This window comes from Symphalangus syndactylus, chromosome 6 (assembly GCF_028878055.3).
Source record: "Symphalangus syndactylus isolate Jambi chromosome 6, NHGRI_mSymSyn1-v2.1_pri, whole genome shotgun sequence".
Classification (NCBI taxonomy): domain Eukaryota; kingdom Metazoa; phylum Chordata; class Mammalia; order Primates; family Hylobatidae; genus Symphalangus; species Symphalangus syndactylus.
The window spans coordinates 16042126-16069381 of NC_072428.2; the positions used below are offsets into that span (position 1 = coordinate 16042126).

At 37.4% G+C, this 27256-nt stretch overlaps 1 protein-coding gene across 4 annotated transcripts in view; it reads left to right on the forward strand.

Annotated features, from left to right (window-relative positions):
* Positions 1-27256, forward strand: part of LRRC4C (leucine rich repeat containing 4C) — a 1375811-nt gene that overhangs the window by 824250 nt on the left and 524305 nt on the right. For all 4 annotated transcript variants that reach the window (XM_055281880.2, XM_055281877.2, XM_055281879.2 and 1 more), the window contains one exon: positions 7388-7517. The gene's annotated coding sequence lies outside the window, so the exon portion shown is untranslated. The remainder of the gene's footprint in view (positions 1-7387; positions 7518-27256) is intronic.

Sequence of the window (27256 nt, forward strand, 5' to 3'; positions counted from 1 at the left end):
GGTTACCTCCTTGAGTTTACTTGAATCCAGCCACAATGGCACTTGATCATTCAAATAGCCTTTGTGTTATTATGAATGAAGACAGTCATTGCCTTTTTGAAATGTTGAAATTAACACATGGTATTACTTAAGTATGACATTAATACACATGCAAAATTATATTAAAGTAGATGTGAAAATGAATTCCGATAAATCTTAAGATCAGCTAAATGAATAAATAGGTAAATGAAGTTGAAAAGGGACCCTATATTAGTCTGTTCTCACAATGTTATGAAGAAATACCTGAGACTGGTTAATTTATAAAGAAAAGAGGTTTAATTGACTCACATTTCTGCATGGCTGGGAAGGCCTCAGGAAACTTACAATCATAGTGAAATGAACCTCTTCACAGGGCAGCAGGAGAGAGAATGAGTGACAACAGTGGAAATGCCAGACACTTATAAAACCATCAGATCTTGTGAGAACTCACTCACTATCAAGAGAATGGCATGGGGGAAACCAACACCATGATTCAATTATCTCCACCTGGTCCTGTCTTTGACACGTGGGGATTATGAAGATTATAATTCAAGGTGAGATTTGGGTGGGAACACAGAGCCAAACAATATCACTCCCTCCTGACCCCTCCAAAATCTCATGGCCTCAACTTAAAAAACAATAATGCCCTTCCAACAGTCCCCCAAAGTCTTAATTCAGTATTAACCCAAAAGTCAAAGTTCAAAGTCTCATCTGAGACAAAGCAAGTCCCTTCTGCCTATGATCCTGTAAAATCAAAAGCAAGTTAGTTACTTCCTAGATACAATGGGAGTCCAGGCATTGAGTAAATACACCCATTCCAAATGGGAGAAATTGGCCAAGACAAAGGGGCTGGAGGTCCCATGCAAGTCCAAAATCCGACAGGGAAGGAATTAAATGTTAAATTTCCAAAATGAGCTCCTTTGACTCAATTTCTCACATTCAGGGCACACTGATGCAAGAAGTGAGCTCTCATGGCCTTGGGCAGCTCTGCACCTGTGGCTTTGCAGGGAATAGCAGTCCTCCCAGCCTCTTTCATGGGCTAGAATTGAGTGTCTGTGGCTTTTCCCGGCATACAGTGCAAAATGTCCATGGATCTACCATTCTGGGGACTGGAGGATGGTGGCCCTCTTCTCACGGCTCCACTAGGCAGTACACCAGTGGGGACTCTGTGTGGGAGTTCCAATCCCACATTTCCCGTCTGCACTGCCCTAGCAGTGGTTCTCTATGAGGGCTATGCCCCTCAGCAAACTTCTGTCTGGACATGCAGGCATTTCCATACATCCTCTGAAATCTAGGTGGAGGTTCCCCAACCTCAGTTCTTCTGTGCACCCTCAGGATCAACACCACATGAAAGCTGACAAGTCTTGGAGCCTGCACCCTTTGAAGCAATGGCCTGAGCTGTACCTTGGCCCCATTTAAAAATGTCCAGCTGGAATGCAGGACACCAAGTCCCAGGACTGCAAAAAGCAGCAAGGTCCTGGGCCCCCGCCCATGAAACCAGTTTTTTCTTCTAGGATTCTTGGCCTGTGATGGGTGGGGCTGCTGTGAAGACCTCTGACATGCCCTGGAGATATTTTCCCCATTTTCTTGGTGATTAGCATTTGGCTCCTCATTACTTATGCAAATTTCTGTGGTGAGCTTGAACTTCTCCTCAGAAAATGAGGTTTTCTTTTCTATAGCATCATCAGGCTGCAAATTTTTCAGACTTTCATGCTCTACTTTCTTTTTAAACATAAGTTTCAATTCCAAACCATATCTTTGTGAATGCATAAAACTGAATAGCTTCTAAGAGAACCCAAGTTACCTCTTGAATGCTTTGTCGCTTAGAAATTTCTTCTGCCAGATAACCTAAATCATCTCTCTCAAGTTCAAAGTTCCACAGATCTCCAGGGCTGGGACAAAATGCCACCAGTCTATTTGCTAAAGCATAGCAAGAGTGACCGTTACCACAGTTCCCAACAAGTTCCTCATATCCATTTGAGACCACCTCAACCTGGTCTTCACTGTCCATATCACTATCAGAATTTTGGTCAAAGTCATTCAACAAGTGTCTAGGAAGTTCCAAACTTTCCCACACTTTTCTGTCTTATTCCAAGCCCTCCGAACTGTTCCAACCTCTGCCTGTTACCCAATTCCAAAGTCACTTCCATATTTTCAGGTATCTTTATATCAGCACCCAACTCCTGGTACCAACTAACTATATTATTACATTCTCAGCCTGCTATGAAGAACTGCCTGAGACTGAGTAATTTATTTAAAACAGAAGTTTAATTGACTCACAGTTCCTCATAGATGGGAAAGCCTCATGAAACTTACAATCATGGCAGAAGGCACCCCTTCACAGGGTGGCTGGAGAGAGAATGAGATGCTTAGAAAACCATCAAATCTCATGATAATTTACTCACTATCATGAGAACAGCATGGGGAAACTGTCCCCATGATTCAATTACCTCCACCTGGCCCCTCCCTTGACATGTGAGGATTATGGGGATTATAATCAAGGTGATTTGGGCAGAGACACAGAGCCAAACCATATCAGACCCCTTGGGGCCTCCTGAAAATCTTAAAAGAAGTTTAAGAATTTTTATTCTCTTTTCTCACTGATTCTGATATGTGGTCCATTCTCCTTCCTCACTGTCTCAGATAAGTAGAAAGACACAGTAGAAGATAGAAGCAATGGTTGGAGCATCCAGCCCTGCTCCTAGCTGGACATGAGATTTTAGGGAGCTACTCTGTCTCCCATGAGCTCTTGTTTTCCATCTATTAAATGAGGACATTGGGTTGTGTGATCCTGCTATCTCTTCCTATTCTTTAGTGCTGTTACATTTTTTAAACACTACTTTCTCTGAGCCTCATTTTTCTTATCTATAAAAATGGGAAGAATGCCTACCTCATAAGGTGACTTGAAGGATTAGAAGATAGTAATTAAGTATCTCTTCCTATACAAGTCTATTTCCTTCCTGAATTTAGTTAGCAAGAGTTCACAGAGCAAGTTGAGATAAAGAGTATAACACTATTTGAATCTATTTGAGTTCAATATTTTATATAGCAAGTGAATTTTGGGTAGTAAGTATTCATTAAATGTTTTTAGTTCCTAGATATCTATGAAAGCAGCTTACATAAAAGGCAACCCTCACTAAAGATTTACCCTTGTTTCCTCGACCCTGAGGCTTAAGACAACCTTGTTCAGCTTTGCAGCCCTGGCACCTAGCATAGTACCTAACAGTCAGAAGGTGCACAGTGGATGTTTGTGGCTTTCAGGAAAGTAATAAGACCCTGCTAAGCCTTTTCTGTAAAATATTCAATAATATCTATCCCCAATTGAGTTTTTGTAAAGAATGGTCAAAAGATCAAATTCAAAACAGTTAAAATCACAACTCTCATACAGATATAAAATGAATAGACATTAAAGACTTTTCGTAGCTCATTTATCAATGAGAGAACCGCAGTATTATAGCCACTTGAGAGGAAAATCCAAAATAAAGACATGCATAAATAAGAAATATTGAAATGGATATATAAATGCAAGCAAAACTAGCTTCTTCCACGGTGGAGAAGGAAGTCAAATGAACCACACTATTGAACAGAAAAAAATTGCCTACAGAGAAAAATTATTTTGCATTTCTAGCAGTTATTTACAATTTGCAGAGTTGTAAATTCTATAGACTTCTTCCATAGAATCACCTTCTGATAAGCAGAAGGGTGTGCTAAATATATAGTTTTCCATTGATGCACCAATTTTTCCCTAGTGAATAAATTAGACAATGCATGGAAATTGCTTAACTGGTACCTAGCTTATAGAGGATCTCCAATAGATGGATACTTTATTAAATTTTAACAGTGGCATATGACAGTGGTAGATTAAGTGTCTTCTGGTATTTCATAAATTGAACAAGTATTGGACAATCACTTATTCTACTTTCCAACTTTGGTATTCATTCTCCCATGTAATTCAGGACTTTTTTCTTTTTCTTTCTCTCTCTCTCTTTCCTCTCCCCCACCCCCATCTCTTTTTAATTAGTTCTACTATGTTTTCTTACTATGTACCACGAAGGATCTGCAAATTGCTGAACGTGTTAAGACACTTCCCTCTAGACTTACACATTATCCTAAATATTCCTCTAATAAAACAGAATGACACTGATCAAAACTAAGTCTGAGAAAAAATTTACAAATACTTTATTCATAAACTTGTGGCAAGGGGATACTTCTGCTATATCTTTCATTTAAGCAAAGTTTCCAAAGTGTTAGGAAGAGGAGTAAATTTTAGGGTGTAAAATGCAAAAATAGTCAGACTTACCTGATTGGCAAATGTTCTATTAAGATGGGATTTTGGAAACTAGAGAGGCTTTCTAAATGGTACATTTTACAAGTATTTGTTGGCTACAAGGGGGCACTTGTGCAGTTTGGAGATGTTTCAAATGAGAGAAGTTTAATGTGAGAGGCAGAGGGTTTTCTGTGGCTGGCTATTTTCGGGAACAAGAGGGCATTAATGGGTGGTTTGTCATGTCATAATGATTCTTATGGGCTGGTCAAAGAGAACTACCATGGCTGATAGTTTCTTAATAAAAACTAGTTAATATAAGAGAGTGTTAAATAAGTCATATAGTTCAGATGCACAGGAAGTTATTTTTGTTAAATTTAGTTTAAAGAGTACTGTGAATTCTAAATAGATATGCAATTTCAGGCCAAAACAAATGTAATGGGGAAAAAAAATTATGTGATGTCAAATAACAAAATTTCAACAATTTGGGTTTCACAATCTAATTGACTTTTTTTTTTTTTTTTTGAGACAAAGTCTCCCTCTGTCACCCAGGCTGGAGTGCAGTGGCACAATCTCGGCTCACCGCAAGCTCCGCCTCCCGGGTTCATGCCATTCTCCTGCCTCAGCCTCCAAGTAGCTGGGACTACAGGTGCCCGCCACCACGCCCGGCTAATTTTTTGTATTTTTAGTAGTGATGGGGTTTCACCATGGTCTCGATCTCCTGACCTCGTGATCCACCCGCCTCGGCCTCCCAAAGTGCTGGGATTACAAGTGTGAGCCACCGCGCCCTGGCTTCTAATTGACTTTTATTAATTATTCATGAATTGGGCAGCATCTCATCTATAAAAATAGGAATGCACTTCATTGGATATAGCAGAACCGTCAGTTTTTGAAAGGTAGCTTGAGCAGAAACAAGGAAACAGCATATACATAAAAGAAGACTGGTTAATGTCAGGTTACTTTCCTTGTTAGGAAAGTAAAGACAGTTATCATGCTGGGTCAAGATGACTGGCCCTTTTTCAGATGGTTTATGTGAATCTTTTGTTATTTTGGAAAAAAAAAAGGACCGTTTGGAGATTTTCCTGTTTTTTAAAGTATTACTTCCATCTGCATGACACTTAACATGAGTGGCTCCATTTTGCTTTGGTCTACTGGGGCCTATTGCAGGAGTTTAGTCCAAAACAACAGTCTTCTATAAATTTTATTTAATAGTCGTTAAGGTGTTTCATCATAATTATGATATACTGTGACAGGAAATTCATTATCTATTTTTTTTGGAATTCTTCATTAACCTCGTGCCAAAATAACTCTTTTCATTTGTCTTAGGCCAGATTCAACACACAAAATATTTTGATATTAATTATTTAAACAAAACAAAGCAATAATCAATGGTCTTCCCCACCATCTGACTAAAACAAGAGAATATGGTATTCAGTTTAAATGGACTTATTACCTAACTTCCCCTATTTATAAGTCTTTGCTTTACAATTTGTTGCAGGAAGTCAGGGACCCTGAATGGAGGGACTGGCTGGAGCCGTGGCAGAGGAACATAAATTGTGAAGATTTCATTTTAATATGGACATATATCAGTTTCCAAATAATACTTTTATAATTTCTTACTCCTGTCTTTACTTGAATCTCTGAACATAAATTGTGAAGATTTCATTTTAATATTGACATTTATCAGTTCCCAAAATTAATATTTTATAATTTCTTATGCCTGTCTTTACTCTCTTAATACTGTTATCTTCATAAGCTGAGAATGTATGTCACCTCAGGACCACTACTGTGTTAACTGTACAAATTGATTGTAAAACATGTGTGTTTGAACAATATGAAATCAGCGCACCTTGAAAAAGAACAGAATGACAGTGATTTTCAGGGAACAAGGGGAGACAAACATATGGTCTGACTGCCTGCGGGGTCGGGCAGAATACAGCCATATTTTTCTTCTTGCAGAGAGCCTATACATGGAAGTGCAAGTAGGAAAGATATTGCTAAATTCTTTTCCTAGCAAGGAATATTAATAATTAAGATCTTGGGAAAGGAATGCATTCTTGGGGGGAGGTCTATAAACGGCCGCTTTGGGAGTGTCTGTCTTATGTGGTTGAGATAAGGACTGAAATATGCCCTGGTCTCTTGCAGTACCCTCAGGCTTACTAGGATTGGGAAATTCCAGCCTGGTAAATTTTTGGTCAGACCAGTTCTCTGCTCTTGAACCCTGTTTTCTGTTGTTTAAGATGTTTATCAAGACAATACATGCACAGTGAACATAGACCTTTATCAGTAGTTTTGTTTTGCCTTTTGTCCTGTTTCCTCAGAAGCATGTGATCTTTGTTCTCCTTTTTGCCCTTTGAAGCATGTGATCTTTGTGACCTACTCCCCATTTGTACACCCCCTCCCCTTTGGAAAACCTTAATTAAAACCTGCTGGTTTTGTGACTCAGGTGGGCATCATGGTCCTACCGATATGTGAGGTCACCCCTGGAGGCCCAGGTGTAAAATTCCTCTCTTTGTACTCTTTTTCTTTATTTCTCAGCTGGCTGACACTTATGGAAAATAGAAAGAACCTATGTTGAAATATTGGGGTTGGGTCTCCCAATTACAATTTGACAAATGAGGCTAACAAAAGCATCTGCTAGACAGTGTGGATAGCAAGATCTTAAGAAATATTACTGTGCTGACTGAATAAAATAATATATGTAAAAGCAATTCACATAGCCCAGGCCCATGGTAACATCTCAGATGTTAAATTCCTTTCCACCCTCTTAGGGTATGCAGTAACAAGCAAATTTTAATTAAAACTATTATATTGAGTCTCTAATCAATAAACTTTTATTTAGCCTTTACCAGTCACCTGGAGATCTACTACTAGGTGTAACTGTATGTACAAAATGACCATAACATTTGATATAGTTTTTAAAAGAGAAAACATTTTTCCCATTACTTTGTATCATACAAAAAATAAAAACGGTCAGTGTATGTGTGTGTGTGTGTGTGTGCGTTTTAATTTCTTTTTTAGTGCAAGTTCTAGGTGTTAAAATCTACCAGCATTTATTGACCATTAAATAATACTAATTATATCTTTTTCTTCTACTTTATGTAGGAGTTACTGGAAAAGCATGAATAACTTATGCGGATTAACAATATGGAAACATCCTGAAACTACTTTGGAATTGCCATAAATTAAGTGGGTTCAAGTTCAGAGAAACGGGTCCATGAACAATTTGCTACAGGTAAGTGAGAGGTATAATTTTTTCCATGAGAATCCTTCAAAGATTCATTGACTATGGGGTTGTTAATTACATTTCAGATCATTATAATTCTCCTTTTGTACAGCTGAGAGCTTCTTTTCCCTCCCAAATGTACACATGTGGATGCCGGGATATGGCTAAATGTCTGGCCATTTCATCTTGTTCATTTGGGCTTCAGACAGTTACAAAAGGAGAAAGCGGGGGAAAAAGTTGCCACCTCATAAAACTTTTACCAGTAGTGATTTATGCAGAAGGGCGGGAGTCAAACTGTTTCTCAAACAGATGTTTCTGAGCACTACAGCAGGAGTTGAAAGAGTGGCAGATTGTCCTGCTTGGGATTCAGAATGAAACAGGCAGACAAATAGTGATGACCCGGCTCCTTTTCTGTGAAACTGGAGCAGTGGTTCAATCATTAATATGGAACAAAGTGTTTGGGAATGGTAGCTGGCTTTCGATTCTCTCTTTGAAAACCTGGGGAGATTGGAAAGCTTTATGTGGTGACAGCATGAAAATATTTTCTGTTGGGCTACTGGAAAAGTTGTACTTGTCTGAATGGACCAGTGGGGAAGAATGAAAGTCTGAGTGACTCAAAGCAAGTGGCAGTTTGTAAGCTGGAGGATTGGGTTGTGGCATCCTCTGTAGTTAATAATTGCTATACCATCAAGAGTCAAGGGGACTCACACCTAGAAATAGAAGCCATCAGCTCTGCAAAATTGAAACAATCTCTTTTTTCATTTGTGGGATTTCACTGTGTTGAGGAAAAAAAAAGATCAAATTATAGTGACATTAAGCACCATTGCAGAGGAGAAGTTTGTACTTTCCCTTTTACTGGCAAATACTTGTATTATTTGTGCTGCTGTAAGGCATAAGTAGAAACGTTGTAAGTGGACTGGAAATGAAGGTAGAAAGTATTGCTCATGCATTTTCCTATTAATATTTAGCTCTCTCTCAGTTGCATTTATAACAGCTATCTGTCCTACATTCGTAACTCATGATCCTCCCAGAAGATAACCCTTTCTTTCATCAACCCCATCACATTATGTAGATTAAGCTGAATGGAAGATATGTTAATCTATCTTCAGGGATATCACTTTGTTTGGAGAGTCACATAAGAACCTAGCTATGGAGGTGTTTGCAAGTGTGAAGTGCTCTCTAAAAATGAGGAAGCAATGGTAAGGTAAACATAAGGTACCAGCCACTCAAGGGAAATATCAATCAAAAAGAGAGAGAAGACTTGGCCGGGTGCAGTGGCTCACACCTGTAATTCCAGCATTTTGGGAGGCCAAGGCGGGCAGATCACGAGGTCAGGAGATTGAGAGACTACCCTGGATAACAGGGTGAAACCCTGTCTCTACTAAAAATATGAAAAATTAGCCAGGTGCGGTGGTGGGCGCCTGTAGTCCCAGCTACTCGGGAGGCTGAGGAAGGAGAATGGCATGAACCTGGGAGGTGGAGCCTGCAGTGAGCCGAGATAGCACCACTACCACTGCAGTCTGGCCTAGGCGGCAGAGCGAGACTCCGTCTCAAAAAAAAAACAGAGAGAGAGAGAAGATTTGAATCTTTCTTTTTAAAAGCATATGTAATTGTCTTTTTTTCCTTGCCGTCAAACTTTGTCTTTCTATTTACACACAGGGAAGGATGTTGTTCCCTTAGGCTCTTTTGTTTATTGAGAAAAAAGACTCATTTAGGTGACCTATGTAAAAAGGGAATTTTTATGGCAACATGCGTGGGCTGGAACTGAAACCAAATTAAGAAACAAGAATAAAAAAGAAAGGCAGTTCTAGAAGCTTCTTATATGCTTGTGTCATTCTTATGAGCAACAGGAACTTTAAACTTTTGCAACTCTCTTCTCCCTGAATGTCTATTCATTTCTGTTCTTTTTTGTTTCTGATTATTTTTCTTAGCCTTTTAATAATTGTTCCTCTTAAAATTTTGCCTTGCACATAGCCTATCATGGCCTCTGCAGCTGCTTTCCCTTTAACAGCTTCAGCTCCTGCTGCTAATGATCTGTGTGAATCAGGTTACATTCAGGAAACAGAAACCACACCATTTATTTTAATAGGCAGAATTATCAAAGAATGGTTAGCCAGTTATTGGCGAATAATAAAGGCAAAAAAAACACTGAGGAATCATAAAGGTAGTAATTACAGGAAGTGGATATCCTGGATGCAGGGACAAAAGTAAGAGTCAGAGATTATTAGAATTTAGAATACTGGAGGAGGGGCTTTGAAGAAAAGGAATACAGGAGTCTTGGGTGAGGGTGTTGCCCGCGAAATAGAGGGACTTTAGAAGCTTAGCAAGGACTCCACAGAGCTAAGAATCTTTCCTTTAAGGACAGGCTGCCAGCTGGGGCTGTACCCCAGAAGCTCGGATTGGGGTACCCATGGAGCTGGGATGCAGAATTTTGTGGGGGATGGTATTCAGCCAGTGTTACAGCCTGAAAACTAGAAAGGAATCCACAGGCAAAGCTGGAATCACATCTCTGAGGAAGGGGTACCAGCCAATTAGTGCTGTTTTGTCACTAGGAAAGAGTGCGATTAGGTTTTTTTTTTCTTCCTGATTTGTAGAAAAATGTATAAAATAGAATCAACTGCTTCGCAGTGGCTACTGAAATCAACAGGGTGACATTGTCAGAAGCAGGAAGCACTTTCTTCTTCCCTCTCAAGCTTCTATTCTCCCTCTGTATCCCTGTATTGGCAAACAGGGAGCCAGGTGGAAAAGGAAAATATATGCTTTGCACTGACCCAGACCCAGCATCTCAAAGCAAGAGGAGGGTGGACTTGAACTGAGAGATCGTAATGTAATAACAAGCACACAGCCTATTCTGTGTGTGTTTGTGTGTGTGTGTGTGTGTGTGTGTATTTAAATTTTCAAAAGAGAGAATATGATTGGCTCAATTCACCTGATCACTGAGATCATAGCATATGACTTAATTAAAATTTGCTTGACTTTTGGTCAAGTGCCATTCCTGATTTAGTCAAGTGGCATTAGATTGAGGGTTATGGCAGAATTCTATAGAAAACATGGCCACTTAGGTATCAGGGCTATAAACTGAATGGTATTCCTTAAAATCAACGAAGGACATTCATATGATTGCCGTGCAGTAGAGATACAAATATGTAGATATCATATTGCTGATGACTGAATTTTTAATTCAACTTTTTTGTTTTTAAAATATAGTCGTAAAAAAAAAAAAACACAGTGATCCCGAGTGCCTGTTCCCCCTTTATACCCAATGATAATATCTTGCAAAACTACATAGTACAATACTATAACCAGAATATTGATATTACTACAGTCAAAATACAGGTCATTTCTGTCACCACAAGGGACCCTCCTGTTGCCCTTTTCATAGCCACATCCACTTCGTTCCTACCTCTAACTTCCCTTTTAAACACTGACAACTTCTCGTCTGTTCTCTATTTCTGTAACTTTGTCATTACAAGAATGTTATTTAAATGTAATCACACAGTATGTGGCTTATGGGCATTGGCTGTTTTCACTCAGTATAATTCTCTGAAGATTAATCCAGGTCATTAATAGTTCATTTTTTTCTATTGACTAATATTTCTTGGTAAGGATATACCACAGTTTGTTTAATTATTTACCTGTTGAAGGATGTCTTGGTTGCTTCTAGTTTGGGACTATTATAAAGAAATTCACTATAGGTATTCATGTACAGACCTTTTGTAAATATAAGTTTTTATTTTGAGGGAAAAAATGGCCAAACATGCAATTGCTAGGTTGTATGGTAGTTGCATAATTAGTTTTTAAAATTAACTGCTGAAGAGTTTTCCAGAGTAACTGTAACTTTTTACGTTCCTGTCAGAAATGTACAAGTGATCCAGTTTCTCAATAGCCTTGGCTGCATTTGTTGCTGTCATCATTTTTTATTTTAATTATTCTAATAGGTATGTCACAATAACTCCTTGCAGCTTTATTTTTCACTTTTATAATAACTAATGATGTTTGACATCATTTCATGCACTTATTTGCCATCTGTATATCCTTTTAACCAAAATATCTGTTCATGTATTTTGCCCAACTTCTCATTGGATTTGTTGGGGTTCTTTTTACAGCTGCATTTTGAGTTTTTTTATATCTTCTGTATATTAAACATTATAAGATAGCTAGTTTGCAAATATTTTCTCTCAGTCTGTAGCTTGTTCTCTCATCCTCTTAAGCCTTTTACAGAACAAAAGATTTTAATTTTGATGAAGTCCCATTTATCAGTTTTGTGCTTTATGGCCATGCTATTAGTTTCCAGTCTAAGAACTCTTTGCCTAGTTCTAGACTCCAAAGTTTAGCTTCTATGGTTTTTCCCAAAAGTTTTATAGTTTTATTTATTAGTTATAAGTGCATAATACATTTTGAATTAATTTTTATAAGGTATGAAACTGAAGTCAAATTTTATTTTATTGTCTGTGGCATTTGCTGGGTGTCCATTTGCTCTCCTTGGTATTAGCATCTAATGATTTTTTTTCCATTTCATTTAAAATCTCCCTGATTGTTGGTGGAATAAGTAGTTTGCAGTTGAAACCTAGACATTTTGAGTATGATATTCTGAGATTCTGGATATTGTTTAAACCTTCAGTTTTGGTTGGCTTTCTCCAATATGCTCTAGTAAGGGAAGTGGGAGTAGAATTAATGGCAGTTGGAGGTAGAAGCTCATGTTTCTTCACCTGTCCTTTGCTTATATATGAGTGGGCAGGGGCTCTTTATTACCACTGGCATGGACAGGACTTCTAGCTCCCATTAGACTTCCACTGATGCCTCCCTGGCTGGGAGAAATAGGAATACCTTGTAACTATTACCAACTTGTTCACCACTGACACCATGCTGGTGCGGGGAAGGGGGTTGGGTATTGGTGTCATTATTCCAGGGTGGTGGTGAAAGTCCTGACTCTCCTCTAAGCCTAGTTTGATACCATCCCAACATATAGGAATGGTAGGGGTAGAAGTTCAGGATCCCTGTGTTATCTCCACTGATGATACAAAGGGTGGAGGGTGGCCTGGTTACTGCCTGGCAGAGATGAATGTCCTGGCTTCTATATGATCTTCTTTGACACTACCCTGATGGAAATTGGGGAGACCTTCTCATAGCCTGGTGAAGGTAGAAATGTAGATTATTCATTAGGGCATTGATGGCCTAGGTAAGGATAAGGCCATACATTTTTCTCTTATGTATGTGTGGATGAAAGTGTTAATTGCCTCAAATGTTTCTGTCTTATTAAATTGCCCTATCCTTGTCCTTTGGCCAGAGAGAGTCAAATGTTGTTTCTCTCTGTGTGTGTATATATATGCACCTACTGTCATGTCTGGGCTTCTGATCTCTTCAGCTCCAAATCTGGGATATATGGAGCCAAAACAAAAATCCAGGAACTCACCACCATGTCATTCCTTGGATCCAGAGCTTCTTGTATAGTCTCCCTTCTTCACTCTACTTTTCAAGGTCTTATGCATTTTTCAAACATAATGTCTGGGATTTTTGGTTGCATTTAATGGGATAAATAGGGGAAAAAGGTCTATTTTATCCTTCTGTAAGTGGAAGTCCCTTGGAAGCATTTTTGTAGATATTTTGATGGCTCTATTTTGATGTCTAAAATGTTAGCATAATAATCAAGGTGGAACTATGAATTTACAAAAAGAAAAAAAAATTCTACTAAGTTTGTTTTCTGGCAGGGTAGGATTACATGCAAAACCATCTTAAAGAGATAATTGCCTTAGATGGTCGGAGCTTGCAAATAATTGTTGAATGAGAGAATAATTATTAAATTATTGGTCTATTAATGAGAGAATAATTATTAAATTATTGGTCAATTAACACAAATTGGTCTATGTGTTAAATATTCTAGGTGCTGAGGGGACCATAAATATGTATGATACAGAAATAATTATCAAGTAATACGGGGCCATTAACAGTGATAAAATAGATCAACATAACTATAACATACAAGGTAAAAAGTTGTATTTCATCTCTCAGAGCAAGGCAGTGTCTTGTTCATCTTTGACTGCTGCTAGTGCCTAATGTAGTACATTAGTCATCACACATGGCTAGCTATGGGAGTTAACAGAGGGAGAGAGATCACATTCAGCTTATGGGAAGTAATCTGTTTTATGTCTTCCAAAACTTCTACAGAAAAGGAATTCTTTAACATTTCTAGATACAATATGTTCACATTTCAAATTTCTTTATTCTTTATCAAGTTAGCGAATTATTTCTGTAAAATCCTATCTCTACAAATGAACTCAAGTGATTACTGTTCTCGTTTTGGTAGCAGCAGAAGAAAGACAAACATCATTCTTTACACATATACTTGTATATATTTTAAATTAAATGCCTTAAATCATACACTCTCTTGCCCCAAATGTCTACTGCAATAGCTTCATATTATACCAGATAGAGAGACTGGTAGTCTTTGGGTCAAATGTCAATCCCACCCGCCCATCACACACAAGCAAAAACAAAATGATCACAATGAGTTTAAAAACAAAAAAAAAGCAGTCTGTGGTGACAGGATTTACATGGCTGTCCTTGAAAATGAGCATTAATTTTAACCTGAAACATCACCCAAGGAAGGGCTCTGAATTTTGTCAATTTATTATAAGATCTATGAAGCTAGGGAATCACATAAACAATGACTTTCCAGGTACCTAAGGAAATAACTATTCACAAATATAAAAACGCCTTGACAGAAAGTCAGAGTCACAGCTAACAAACTCCCCAGCACTTCACTCTTGGACCAGGGATGCCAGAGGCAAAGCAGCAAGAGCCCTGATGGAGAGCAAGCAATAATGCTGATGCTACAAACCCTGATGGTGCAAAGGTAAGCCATGTTTCATGCAAGGCAAGGGGATTGCTGAGAAAGCAAGAGAGGTCTCTGCTCAGAACAGGCAGAGAGAAGAAGACCTCTTTCTGACCTACATTATAAACTCTTAGAGAGCATCAACTTTGACTTTGTATTTTGATAAGGCAATGCATTCTTAGGGGGCTTCCTAAATAGTGAATATTCACAAGATTAATAATAACAATAGTAAAATTCTGATTTTTATTCCGTTGGCTTGCTCTTTGAGTTAAAAGCTTTTCATGAGTGCCTAGAGCTATAAAATAAATAGAAAGAGTGGGGTTTGAAGGATGATTTTTTACTTTACACTTAAATTTATATTTACAAGCAATTTGCACTGAAGAATGAGAATAAGAATAGCACATTAAAATAGGTCAAGTATATTTATTCTTGTACACTTTATTTTATAGAAATTCACTTTGATACGTTCCCTATATAGAAAATTAGGCTTAGAACTCTAAACTTAAAACCCCCAACATTTGGAATATTATGGAAGTAATTTTATCTGCCTTAAACTACGTGGTTGCCACAAATGGAAATATTCAGAGTGCTATATAGTACTCAATATAAACAATAGTCTATGTTAACAGAAAACTATCCTATTATGTGGGCTTCGAGATTCACAAGGTTATTAGATTTTTTAAAATTTACCATGGTTTTTCTTTGTGTGTGTGTGTGTGTGTGATGGAGTCTCGCTCTGTCGCCCAGACTGGAGTGCAGTGGCGCGATCTCGGCTCACTGCAAGCTCCGCCTTCCAGGTTCACGCCATTCTCCTGCCTCAGCCTCCTAGGTAGCTGGGACTACAGGCGCCCGCCAGGACGCCCGGCTAATTCTTTGTATTTTTAGTAGAAAGGGGGTTTCACCATGTTATCCAGGATAGTCTCTCGATCTCCTGACTTCGTGATCTGCCCGCCTTGGCCTTCCAAAGTGCTGGGATTACAGGCGTGAGCCACCGTGCCCGGCCAAATATGCCAGGTATTCTTACGATGTATTTTTGAATCTAATTGTATTCTATTCAGAATTAAAATATCATTTAAAAATATATATTGGTATTATGAAACACAATAAGTATTATTATTAGAAACAGAAACAAAAAAACAATTTTTTGGTTAGGAAGAGAGATTCCTATTGTTATAACCTATTTAAAATACCATGGGTTTGTTTTGTCCTTTTTTTAAGAAAAAAATAGAAAACATATAGTTTATATTTGTTTCTCTAGGTATTTGAAAAGCTTCAACCCTTGAAGAAAAAAATATTGCGCCTCTTTAAAAAGGACCTAACATGATAGAGGCAATAGTTCATGAGAAAAGACAAATCCAAAAATTTGTATTTCAGAATATTTCTTCCCTCACTGCAGTAAAACAAAATAGGATAGAAATAAAAGGACTTGTATGAGTTAGTTCGAAGGTAAAAAGCCCATGAGAAATATCTTAAGAAAATATTTATTTTCAAAGCTAAGCTAGAAATATAAAAGCTAATAAAATATTAAAAATATTAAAAATACGTTTAAAAGAGTGGCAGCCACTATTTATTGCCATCATCCTGAATGCGATTTCACAGTTTTCCTGACTGTGTGATACACGATTTAGCCAGTTTTTCTAAGCTACCTTCACATGACCTAGTTAAGGTCCGAGAAGTGATAGGTAAGCAACTGAGAGTATATAATCAGAGTGATTGTATCTCCTTGATATATTCCGACTTATCAAACATAATTTCAGACGTTTCCAGGTGGATCTGAAGAATCTTTTGGAAAAAATAAAATAAAATCACTCTATGCAAAGGCTCCAATCCTGCCTAATCCACTAGGTGAAACAGTCATAATATTGGCAGTGCATCAGTTTCCCCCTCAACTTTTTCCTATCCAGTGACAAATATGCTGAAAAATCACAGGAATTCGTTATGCTTGATTTCTTAGATTTTACATCTTTAAGCTCCATATTCATGTTGCACATACAAGGAAATATCACTGCAGTAAAGCAAAATGTTTCACAGAACACATTTACTGTTCAAGAAACCACATCATAAAGCAGAAATTTTAAGGCAGTAAAACAATTTGAGACAAATATTCTATTCAACCAAATGGTATGCATCTATTACAGAGAGTGACTCCTAAATTGAATGCCTTGCACAAAGAAGGTGCAGCAATAACAAATTGTTGAGCCAATGGGTGTTTATTTCATATACTTGAAAATAACAAGGTAGAACCAATGGTACACTGAAAAATCAGCTTTCTAAGAACAATTCTGGCTCTAATTTGTAGTATGTGTAATATTTGCATGTTTTGTGGTGTGACTACTGCCCCTATAGCCATTTCAACCTCCGATGTGATGTCACTGAAGTCTGAGTTGGGAAGAGAAGTGTAAAATATTCTCTCACAGGCTGGTGCAGGCCAGTGTGATGGGGCTTCAGTATTCTACTGGTAAAACTCTGATTTGCCTTCATTTGATTTGGCAAAAGAAAATTATACCACATGATATTATATTTGCTAATTAGCTGAATTGATTTTGATGGAAACTAGAGGGTTTTTGTTTTGTTTTTTTTCCAACAACCATAACAAAGTGTTACTTTTTGGGGGTAGGATATCTGCAAGATGAAAAGTTGTAAGAATTCCTCCCTAGGAATTCTCATACTTTTGATAGGAAATAAAAACCAGGTAAGGCCTTGAGTATTTTCCTGAAGTTGAAAAAGAAATCTCTTTAACAAAGGGCCACCAACTTCGGAGCCTCGGAGCTGTTAAGCCTGCCTTGAAGAATCCATATTCTTGGCCACTACATGCTGAAAAATTGAATAGGGAAGCCCTAGGCAAGGCACTGTCTTAGCAACATCGTATATTAAGTCTTATAATTTACAAAATCCTTCCGATTCCTCATGATGCTAAACTACTTTTGAAGTCAAGAAATGTAGTGCATCAAATAATTTTTAAAAAAAGAAAAAAAAACTCGACCAATTGAAAAAACCATTCATTATAGACCTTCTATGGATTAGACCCTGAGCTGGATGTTGACACATGTATTATTTTATCTATTTTAATTAATTCATGTGCCTTCATTCTTTGTGGAAAAAAGTAGAACTTCCTCCATTTAATTAAGATTGAAAATGGCATCCCACAGGTTATTAAAAATATTTTAATAACAGCAATAGCAATCACCATCTGCTTCATGTATACTATGTCCCAGGCATTGTCACATTTATCATTTTAGTTAACATCCTTACAATTATTTCTATTTTATAGATGAGGCAAATAAGATTATGACTAAGAGAGGCTTAAGCACAAGGTTAAGAGCCAGTGAATTACAGAGGGAGAAATGGAACACAAGTCAGTAATTCTCCAGATACATGCATTGCTTAGCATGTGTTGATTAATTCAGTAATTCCACAAATGTTTACTGAGCACTCTCCATGAGTCAGACACTATTCTTGGCTTTGGAGATATAGCAGAGAACAACACAAATATAAATATCAACCCTCACATACCCATATTTTAGTGGACAGAGACAGTGTCTCAAAAAGAAAAAAAAAAGTAAAAATAATTTTAAGTAAATATGTTACGTTGAATGGGGGACAAGTTCTACAGAAAAATATAAAGTAGGTAAGGAACAGGTAGTGCTTGCATGGGAGTACATTGCAATTTTAAATGACAGTCAGGGAAGGAATCATTATGAAGTTGAGAAAGCTAGGAAGGAGGTGAGAAGCTGAGGCATGCAAACATATGGGAGAAAACCTTTCCAGTAGAGGAAACAAGTGGGGAGGCCCTGACGTGGGAGCATGATTTATGCATTTGAGGAACACAAGAGACTATAGATTAGCCAGTCCTAGAATTAAGGAGTGAAGTCCTGGAGGTGGGAAGAACTGGAATAGGGTGCTAGATCTCCCTGGCTTCTGTGATGCGTATAGACTGAAGGGAGATGAGAGTGGAAGGGAGAACAATTAGCAGACTATTGCTCTAATCCACGTGGAAGATGATAATTTCTTGGACCGTGGTGGTAGATGTGAAAGTGGTAAGAACTGGTTGGATTCTATATATATTTTGAGTAGATTTAATGTGTGAGATGATTAAAGACAGGATGTAAAGAGATTAAGGAGAACTCCAGCATGTTTGGTCTGAGTAAATGGAAGCTTTGAAATTCCATTTACTGAGGTAGAGAGCTCTAAGGAATGAGAGATTTGGAGTGAAAGATAAGGAGATGGTTGTTAACTGTAGTAAGTTTAAGATGAAGGAGATGCAAAAATAAATAATACCTACTTCAAGGGATAATTTAAAGTTTGAACGATGTAATCTATATGAAAGCACTCTATAAATATTGGTTACCTGTTTTAATTCTATACTTAGTCACTTGATCTAATCGTATCCAGACTGAAATTTAGAGATTGCCTGCCATAGAATTGGTGGACGTTGAAGCCTGTAGGCAACTTATTTCACATACAAAGGAGGGGGTAATTTTTTTTTTTAATTAGCTTAAAATATTAGAAGAGGCAGATGTGTGGTAGAGTTGCCCAGGAGAGAAGAAAGCATCAAGAGAAATGGAGAAGATGGTATAAAACTTGGTTTTGCCAAAAGGCACTTTTAAAATGTTCATAGAGTTAGAACAGAAACTAAAGAATCTGAGTGCCTGGAGAGTAATTAACCTGGGAGATGAGCCTTGCTGCTCTGGGGGCCCAGATGCTAAAATAGTTGTAGGGTTAAGGAGGGAATGATACTCCTACCACAGATGCCAGTGCAGTGTTGTCAACTGAAGACCTTGAAGGGCCATCAGAGGAAGATGACTGAGCCTCAGACCAGCATTCTCAGGGTGCTCACTGCCAAGGGAGATGGTAGCATAGCACTTTGCCAAAGAAGACACAGTGAGTGAATATTTCCTAAGCAATGTGAGACGGGACTGAGATTCCCAGAAATAACTGTGGACATTTTCATGAAGAAAATGAATCTTTGAGTGAGTTAGGAAGGATCTCATCTGGTCAGCCATGAGATCTTATTTCCACTGCCTAGTTGAAGATGCCATGGTTACATGTTATATACTATATGTTACTTGTTATATACTGTATGTTACATGTTATATACGATAGCCAGCTCTTCAAGAAAGCCTGGTATGCTAGATGGTGACCTGCCCATCTGGAGGCATTTGGGATATTTATGAGAACATTGACAGTTAAATCCTAGTACCATTTCTCTATCCTGAGCCCACTTGTTGTATATCCTTTTGAGCCTTTCTTATGGTATGGGGCTTTAGTTGGTTTTCCTTTACTTTCTGAGATACCATTACCAATGTCTTTGTACTTATATTAACCCTAAGATAGGGTAGTTTTCCCCGCTCCACTTTTGCTTGCTCTTCCTGAAAAAGAGGTTTAGTTCTCTCATTTGGATCTCCCTTACCCATAAACCATACCCCTTAGGCTGAGCGCCTTGGACGCCTGCCGTACATTCGTCTTCAGTTGTTCCATGTACTCCTTTTCCACGATGGGTAGAGATGTGTTGGCAACTGGCCACTGAGATAGATGTCCAGTGGGAGAAAACCTCCTTGGCTTCATTCACACAACCTAGATGAGCAGGAAGTGTCCAAGGTGGCTCATTGCACTTCATCTGGGGCAGGCCCACCTTAGACCTTAGTTGCCCCAATGACTGAGAGGCTCCTGTTTTGTTGCTCATCTGGGCCAGAGCACACCGGGCATGAGACTGTGCCCTCCTTTTTATGCATCTTCTTTTTACTTATATTGTTCCTTCTTCCTGAATTGTTTTTTTCCCTATTTCTGCCTATAAAATTTAGGCTCTTCTGGCCGGGCATAGTGCCTCACGCCTGTAATCCCAGCACTTTGGGAGGTCGAGGAGGGCAGATCACGAGGTCAGGAGATTGAGACCATCCTGGCTAACACGGTGAAACCCCGTCTCTACTAAAAATACAAAAAAAAAAAAAAAATTAGCCGGGCGTGGTGGTGGGTGCCTGTAGTCCCACCTACCCGGGAGGCTCAGGCAGGAGAATGGCGTGAACCTGGGAGGCGGAGCTTGCAGTGAACTGAGATTGCACCACTGCACTCCAGCCTGGGCGACAGAGCAAGACTCTGTCTCAAAAAAAAAAAAAAGAAAAAGAAAAATCTACCCGTAGACAACTAGCTTAATTATAATTGAGATTTAAATTCATTTCAGTAACACACACCCACTTGGGGTACTGGAGATTGAGGTTGAGAATTCTATCATGGATGACCTGGGTGAAACTGGCATAAGAAAGGGCTGGTAAATATTACCTGGCTGTTAAAGTTATTGCAGCTTGATTTGCTTTGTTATTTTGCCTGAAAGTATAGGAGTGTTGGGAATCTTTTTGTAAGACTGCCTTAGGCTATGAGGAAAAGTCTGTAAGTCAAAGAGTAAATGTGTTTTGTAATTAGCCATGGATCCTGGTTTTTTTTTTTTTAATTTCCTAAACTGAGATCATATAAATCTTAATAAAGAGAATCTAAGTTTTTGCTAGCCAAATATGTAAAAATAATCCATTTCTTTTTTTCTTTCTGTTTTATTTTTTTACAGACAGTGTCTTGCTCTGTTGCCCAGTCAGGAGAATAATGGCACCATCATAGCTTATTGTAATTTTAAATCCCTGGACTCAAGCAACACCACCTGCCAGCCGCCTCAGCTTCCAAAGTAGCTGAGACTACAGGCATGCACCACTATATCTGGCTAATTTTTTTTTTTTTTCTTATTTTTTGAAGAAATAGGTCGCAGTATGTTTCCCAAGCTGATCTCTAACTCCCGGGCTCAAGGGATCTTCCTACCTTGAACTTCCAAACTGCTAGGATTACAGGTGTGAGCCACTGTCCCCAGCCAAGCATTTATTTTTAAAGTAAATTATGTCTAAATGTTAGTACGAACATCTTAGTTGTCAGAATTACTAGAAAGTAGTATTTTACTGCACATGTGTGGCGCTTGCTAGTAATATTCAAATATTTGATTCTGGTAGTTTTTCATAGATCATTTGAGGAAACAACATTTATTTAATGAAATCTGTAAATCCTAAAACCAACTTCCTTTCATCTGTAACAAACTTAAAGATTATTTGACATATATATCTCATATATATGTGTGTGTGTGTATATATATATATATATATATATATATATATATATATATATATATATATATAAATGAGGTTATAGTATCTTTAACTGTGAAAAGCCAAGCTTCTTTAAGCATACTAGCATAAACACCAATTTGTGATCTTTCGTTTGGAGCCTAAGAATTAGGAATCGTTATTGAAAGGACCACTTAGTTTATAGTTTTCCAACAGTTTTCCATCCTTTATTAGTCAATCTTTTATGCTGAAATATTTAATCTCACACTAACACTTCCATTGGCCCTTAAATAAAAACAAAAACAACCCTGGAAGCTAATTGTGAGAAATACATCTTCCAAGTGTGACTACAACCTGTCAATATACCCTGCCCACTATTTTATACATAATTAAGAGAAGAATGTACATTTACAAGTGTCATTATTTATCAAACTTTGTACCCATTTTTTAGTCTACAAGTTTTAAATTCAGGAATTCATTTTTACATATATGTATTTCATTTTTATAACTTCATTGATTTTTTTGCCTACAAAACAATCACATAAAATACAAATCAAACATTATAGAAGTAGAAGTATAAAAAATAAAATTTGTCTATAACTCCATTTCCCTAAAATAATGTACGTTATTCGCCTATTTCTGTTAGATATTCTCATTCCCATTTTGTAGCTGAGGTAACTGGAGCTTAGAAATATAACTCGGGGCTCAGCACGGTGGCTCACCTCTGCAATCCCAGCATTTTGGGAGGCCAAGGTGGATGGGATCACCTGAGGTCAGGAGTTCGAGACCAGCCTGGCCAACGTGGTGAAACCCTGGCTCTACTAAAAATATAAAAATTATCCAGACGTGGTGGTGGGCACCTGTAATCCCAGCTACCAGGGAGGCTGAGGCAGGAGAATCACTTGAACCCAGGAGGAGGAAGTTGCAGTGAGCCGAGATTGCACTACTGTACTCCAACCTGGGCGATAGAGTGAGACTCTGTCAAAAAAAAAAAGAAAGAAAGAAAGAAAAAAACAAAGAAAGAAACAAACAAACCTTGGCTGAGCTAAGATTTAAATCAAGGCCTGTTATTGCAAAGCCCATGTTGTGTATTTGTGTGTGTGTGTGTGTGTCTGCGAGTGTATATACATATATATATTTCGATTTCTTCACATTCTGTGAACAAAGATGTCTTCTCTCTTTGAACTTAATAGTGTTCTGTGGACGCTCCCTGATCCAGTATTCATTTGTTTATCCACGTATTTATACTACCAGTTATTAAATAATAAATGTTAGTAAAACTTAGAAAAATAAAGGATGTAAGAAAAGGAAAAAGGACATAAAATGGTTAAGAAAAAAACCCAAAGTAGCCTTGGCAAAGATAAAGGGATTGCATTTTAATTAGGGAAGAAGGAGCTGAGTTTGGATTAAAACAAATTCCCATTCTAAAGTCTGTGCTTTTATCTGCTGCACAACATTTGTTACCTTTGATGAGCTTGTTTATTTGATGTTTCCCTGAAGGTTTTTATTGCTAAAGTATCTTCATTGCCCAGACCCTCCAGAGCCACTGCCCACAGTAGAGAGAAACCAACCAGCACTTACTCACTAAGTGCCACAGACCGTCTTGGTCGTTGGATTCAAAGATAAATAAGATGAAATACCTGACTTTGTGATGCCTGAGTCCAGTAACGGGAAGCCCTCCATGCCACTTCTCTGTGAGGTTTTGTGAGAGCTCCCTAATATTACATAAGTGTTATAGTTTCTCTGTACAGTATTTAAAGCTACATTTAAAATGCAGAGTGTCTTCTCATCTATGTCCCCACTTCCTTGTTTCATTTTTGAATTGCTTTCATCTTCATTCTACACAGCTTGGGTTAATTCTGGTATCTCCAAAATACAGATATGCAAAAGCCGATCAAAAGAGAAGCATGCTTGCATGGACAATGTCAGGGAACCACATCATCAATCTACTTCCTTCTTGACCCCAGCAACTCTTCAGAAGCTTTGATTGAGTTCCCCAAATTACCATCCTGTTCTGTGAATCTTTCTGTGTGCGAACTTTCTGAGGTGTTCTTTAGGTCAATTCAAGGATATGTCTCCAGTCGCAAAGATCACACAAAATATTTATTTTTGAGTCTGGGCCAGCTTTTCCAAAACAAATACCTAATTTTGAATTCAGCCTTCAATACACAGCTGTATTTTTGTTTAACACAATCCAATTAACAAATATTTTTTGAGGGGCATGAGGTGATAGGAACAGGAAAGTAATTCAAATCAGTAGTTCTGAAGTACAGATCTAGCACTGCTACCTACTAAACACATAACCTTGGCCAAGTCACTTAGTCTCTCTACTTCAGTTTTCCCTTTGATAAAATGGTGTTAATAATATCTGCTACAAGTGAATGTCATAACATTTAGGAAATGATATTTGGTAAGGATGCTTCATTGACAGTTTTAAGTACTAGTTATGAATTATAATAATTATATCAGCAATTATAATAATATCTGCTAATAAGACCATTACAGAGCTTCTAAAGCTCAAATAAATATAGTGGGACAAATATGCCTTACATGAATGATTTGTAAACAATAGAAGACAAATATGGTCAAATACTTCTATACTAATTAAACTACTTTGGATCTCAGATAATATTTGCAGAGTGCTATTCCAAGAGACATTTTTTTCTAATTCTACTTTGCCAATGCTATGTTAGTATAGTCTTAACATAATACTCAGGCAACCTATCAGTGTCAGGATAGAGTGAAAAGAAATGAAGAAAGATGGTCCACAAACTTTCTGAAGCCTCCCACATGTAAATAACTTGATGAAGTATTGGGGGAAAGAGCAACAGAGTCAGAGTTCCCAGGTTAAAGCAATTGCCTTTCCTATTTTGCAGCCATATGTCTGTTACAATATTGAGCTGTCACATATTGAGACTGTCAGTGTGACATCTTCATCAGTTCCAAAGTGACTCTGTCCTCAAACGTATCTGGCAATTACTGGGGCACTACCCTCACCCTATCCTCCATCTCCTTGGCATCTTAAGAGAAAGCGCTTGCCATGCCAGACACATCTCCAGTGTGATTTAACTTTTGTGGGCATCAGCCAACACTCAGCACACATAAAAAACCCAATCAGCTTCATCCCCATTTTTAACTGTGATAAGAGTCCAGAAAAGAGCATCAGATAGGCAGAAGAGATTCCAGCTCATTTCTGAGGGTGAAAGCCAAAAGCAGCTTTCTCTCTACAGCGGAAGTGCACATCAAACATTCAGGAGATGGATTAGGAAAGTCGGAAAACTCTCACACTATTCTCTAAAGGAAGCAGTAAGTTTCTTTCTCTCCTTTTAAAAGGGCTAACTTTGATTTTTTATATCATTATTTCACACTGAAAAATTACTCACAGAAATACAATTTCTTTACATTTCTCTGTTTAAGATGCACAGAAACTGTGCCCCAGAGAAAACGACTATATTCATGAGAGGGCTGAGAACATATAAAGTACATTTCATATCATAAAACTCTCTATGTCTTACGAAGTGAAATCTGTGGGGAGCTGTTGGGCATGTTAAGATTACTAATGCCTTGGTCATTATAGCCAGAATTCACTTTAAATTTTGAAAAGCAAGCAACTAAAGTACTGAACTTGGTTGTGTTCTGGTGAGACTCATAGTTAAAGGATCTGCTGACAATTGCATGATACTGAAATATTATTATGCAGCATCTCTGAAGTCAGAATCCCAGCTTAACCACTTTTGAGTTGTGTAAACTCAGATAATTTATTTAATCTTTCTGAAACTCAGGATTGTGAATTACCAAATAGTGATAACAAGAGAACATGTTTTATACAGCATTTTTCCTACTGTGTAAAGTAACTCAAAACTTGCTGCATAGTAAGCTCATTGGCTAGAGGCCAAAGTGGTAGTAGTGGTAAAGTGACTATCCAAAAAAAAGAAGGAAGAAGAAGAAGAAGAGGAAGAGGAAGAAGAGGAAGGAGAAGGAGAAGGAGAAGAAGAGGAAGAAGAAGAAGAAGAAGAAGAAGAAGAAGAAGAAGAAGAAGAAGAAGAAGAAGAAGAAGAAGAAGAAGAAGAAGAAGAAGAAGAAGAAGAAGGGGAAGAGGAAGAGGAAGAGGAAGAAGAAGAAGAAGAAGAAGAAGAAGAAGAAGAGGAAGAGGAGGAGGAAGAAGAAGAACAAGTAATAAAAGCAAGGGACTGTATTAAAGTTCTGCATCTTTACACTATATCTGGTCTTAGTGTATTATCATATTTTTTCCCAATGTGATTCTTGTACCTGTCCTGTTTTGAATAATGTTCTTGAGATTTTTCTCAAAGATAGTTTCGGCTTTGTTCATATATAGGAACATTTATAATAAGAATGCATCAGAAAATTCACAAAGTCTACAACTGAAGTTAAAAACATATAATAAAGCCTTGCTTCAAAATAATTATTTTATGATATTGGAGATTTTTTATTTTAGAGATTATTTATTATAGATTTTAGAAATTAATTATTTATAATATTAAATATTTTAGTACTGAGAAAACATTTTAGGGAAACCTAATTTGGTATCTGAAATATTATCATCAAATATATTAACCACATTTAAAATATGCTCTGTATCTATATCTATCTGTATGTCCATGTAGATTTTAAATATAGATTCAATGTCTATGTGGAAAGATACATATTTTTGTATAAAATAGACTTAAAGGCAAATGGTGCCATAATGTTAACATCTATCATTTAAAATGCTGTGAGCAGTGGATTATATGAAGCAACAGAGAATAAATCAGCAAGGTCAATACCATTTCATTTTGCATGTGAACAGTAAATCTACATTCTATCAAGTGCCTATACTCAGTGTTCTTAATCAAAGCTGTGGTGACACAGGTGAGAGACTTAACTGTGCATGACTTAGAGTGAATCCATTCTTGTCAGCAGAAAGTGCATTTTCTGAAGCACATACCCTAGTGTGATTAGCATTCTGTTTATTTATGAAATTTACTCCAACATGTAGAAACATGCTTTAGTTTGGGAAACAAAGGCTTAAAATTAGGTAGAGTAAGGGTGAGATATGCCTAGATTTGAGAAAGCCACGTTTTGGAAAAAATCCAGTTTGGACAATTATGCTACATTTTTTCAAGGGCATGAGAATCTCACTCTGTAAATATATGGTTGTGATGATTACAAAATAGCCAGTAAGCCTTTTAAAATAATGTTAGCAAGAAAGGGGAATAGCTACCAAAAACAATTTATTTTTAATAGGGTGTGTGGTTGATTGCCAATAACAACATTTCAACAAACTGAATATTAGTATCAACAGCCTTAAATAAAAACTGATTTTGTACTATTTTATAAAAGCCAATTTTTATATTTTTATCTTCTACACTTAATACAAAAAATAAGCATGTTTTAATTGCAACTTGCTAAGTAATATATTGTGAATTAGTCAAATGTTTAAGATGAAATTTCAATTTTTGTGGTTTTGTTTATATTTTTACCCCAGTAGGCAAATGTTTGTTTAGTTAACAAGTAAAATCAAAATGGAATCTTACATCCACAACTGAGAAAATACATGGCTTTCTCCTTCATATTAAGCATAATTATATAAGAAAATTAATCAATGTACTAATTGAAGACTTAAATGCTCCAATTCTATCAGACTAGATGAAAACATCTCAAATTCTTCCAAGGATTTTTCAACTGTTTATAAGAGCTAGATTTATTTTCCTTATTAAAAATCTGGAAAGTGGCAATAGAAGCACATTGACATTGCAAACACTTCTGAAATTGTCAAGTCCATTTCCTACTGTTTTCTTTGTGGTGTTAGATCTGAAATG